Source organism: Dermacentor silvarum, unplaced genomic scaffold (assembly GCF_013339745.2).
Source record: "Dermacentor silvarum isolate Dsil-2018 unplaced genomic scaffold, BIME_Dsil_1.4 Seq678, whole genome shotgun sequence".
Classification (NCBI taxonomy): Eukaryota; Metazoa; Arthropoda; class Arachnida; order Ixodida; family Ixodidae; genus Dermacentor; species Dermacentor silvarum.
The window spans coordinates 34,770-37,474 of NW_023606617.1; the positions used below are offsets into that span (position 1 = coordinate 34,770).

At 48.2% G+C, this 2,705-nt stretch overlaps 1 non-coding gene across 1 annotated transcript; it reads left to right on the plus strand.

Annotated features, from left to right (window-relative positions):
- The first annotated feature begins 1,879 nt into the window (after positions 1-1,879).
- Trnay-gua (transfer RNA tyrosine (anticodon GUA)) lies at positions 1,880-1,973 on the plus strand. The gene is made up of 2 exons: positions 1,880-1,916; positions 1,938-1,973. It is a non-coding gene; the product is annotated as a tRNA-Tyr (tRNA).
- Positions 1,974-2,705: the final 732 nt, after the last annotated feature.

Sequence of the window (2,705 nt, forward strand, 5' to 3'; positions counted from 1 at the left end):
AAGGTGTCAGAATGGCGCACGCAAACTGCACTACGCGCATTATTGTAAATGGTGACCTTTCAGACAAGCTGGTAGTGCGTTCGTCAGTAAGGCAGGGATGCCCACTGTCGCCCCTTCTGTTTGCGGCATACCTATAGCCACTCTGTTTGGCTTTAATCAAAAGTGAACGCATCTCAGGTTTTCGTTTAGCATCGGCGCATGTAAAAATTCTCGCTTATGCGGACGACATTGCAGTATTCTGTTCGAGCAGAGACAGTATTACTGAAGTGATCAGCACGGTTGATGAATTTTGCAAGCAAACGGGGTGTCTGATAAACTGGGATAAGAGCTCTGGTTTTTGGCATGGTGACTGGGAAACGATGCCCGGTCATTTCGCGCGACTGCGATGCTCTTGTCTGCCAACGCAGTATCTCGGCATCCCCTTCAGTGTTATCGAGAACCAAGTGAATGCTGGAATGAGCAAGTGTCAAGGGCGAGGGAAAAGCAGATGCATGGCAGGGGAGGCAGTTATCAATGTTTTCGCGCGCCTCCGTCTGCAACCTTTTCCTTGTATCCAAAATATGGTACATTATGAATGTTTTGTGTGCAACACGGACCAGTATTCAAAAGATGCACCGCGTTTTTGCAGTTTTTATTTGGGCGTCCAACTGGGAGAGAACCAGTCGTACCAACTTGTTTCTTTCTGTTAAGGCGGGAGAGCTTGGCCTTGTGCACTTATTTCTGCGTCAAGTTGTGTCGCGTTTTATATTCCTCCGTGATCAAGAGATACTTTTCTTAGGACTGCTATCCAAGTGAGGTTGCAGAGACATCTCCCAGAAATCGTTGTTTCATCGTGTGAGAGTATGCATGGGGCTATCAGTGGGTACATGCGAGAGGTTGTACTTTCTTTCCGGCTATTGCATGTGCGTTTTTCTATTGAGTACTTGTGCAATGTTTCGAAACAAAATCTGTATAAGAATCTCGTGGACACAATGTTGCCGATTCCTGTTTATCATTTACATCACCGTGGAGGCCCAGGGCAAGATGGTCTGAAGCGAGTTAAGAGAATGCCGGTTAACCCATCCGTGAAATCCTTTTCTTTAGTTACACTCTAACACACTTCCTGTTAAGACGTGGCTGCACGAAAAGGGATTTTTCGTCCCATGGACGACTAACTGCCTGCTATGCAAAAAGCCTGAGACAGTAGAGCATGTGTTTCTTGACTGCTGGGACCCAATTTTCATTGGGATGTCCTCCAACGAACAGTCAAAAAAGATTTTTCCCTAGATCCATATGGCATCAGGTTCTTGCCCATCGCAAATGAAGCGGAAGTACCATTTGACCTAATAATGCTTTTGGGCCTCCACAGTCTGTGGAAGACGCGAATGCAAGTGCGACATACAGATGTTAACGTCCGTTCAACGCGCGAAAACTTTTTGAAAGTGTTGTGGCCCTTAGGGAAGTGTATCGGGCGCAAGTTGAACCGCCAGAATGGATTTCTGTCCTCGATGACTTGGCTGTCATAAAAGATTTTAATCCCTACTACGTCAGCCGAAGTAGGCTGATGTTTTTATCATTTGTACTTTTGTTGTTTTGACTCTCACATCGGCAATAAAGAAAAAAAGTCGATATCTCACTTGGTAGAACGGTGGACTGTAGGAGTGCTATTGGAGAAACAGATAGCCATAGGTCGCTGGTTCGAATCCGGCTCGACGAAGTTTTATTGCCTGTCATGGCTTACTTTTATCACCACCACTTGATAACTTCCCGCTCTTCTTTTCGTGGGGGGAAGGGGGGTATTGATAAGGACACATTTTTTAAATAACGTCAGCCTTGATTTACCTCAAGCGTGCGATAAATGAATGCACTAAATGCGATCGGAAGGTGTCACCCATTAGCTCCGTCGATAGCTCAGTTGGTAGAGCGGTGGACTGTAGGAGCGCTATTGGAGAAACAGATTCCATAGGTCGCTGGTTCGAATCCGGCTCGACGGAGTTTTTATTGCCTGTCATGCTTACTTTTTATCACCACCACTGTTGATAACTTCCCGCTCTTCTTTTCGTGGGGGGGGGGGGGAGGGGGTATTGATAAGGACAAATTTTTCCCATAACGTCCTGCTTGATCTACCTCAAGCGTGCGATAAATGAATGCACTAAATGCGATCGGAAGGTGTTGCCCATCAGCTTTGTCGATATCTGAGTTGATTGAGCGGTGACTGTAGGAGGCTATTATAGAAACAGCTATCCATAGGTCGCTTATTCGGATCCGGCTCGACGGACTTTTAACAGCCAAGCTGTTTAAGCCAGCCGTAATTTGTGGCGCGTGCCAAGAAACTGCCGCGCCGTAGCCATGGCATCCAGGACGAGGAGGCGAACAAACGCGGTCTCCTCCTCACCAGCTCCCTGCCTTTCCGACCCCCGCCTCTCTTCTCTCCGTGGCGCGCTGAGCCAGGAGAAAAAAGCGAAAGCTTGCACTAGGCCGTGCAAAGCTCAAGACACAGCAATCTGGCCGATTGATATCGAGCGGCTAGCCTCCATTGTGTTCGGCGTCGGTAAGCAGCGGCGTCCTTGGTACGTGCCAACCTTACTACCTGCGATTGCGGCATGCCGGGAGCGCTGTAGCTCGTAGGCGCCGACGCGTCCAGCGCTAGTCACGCGAAATGTCGCGAAAGGGAAGGTCCCTTCGAAAATGATCGCCCGAGAAAACCTTCCTACATGCGTAGTTAA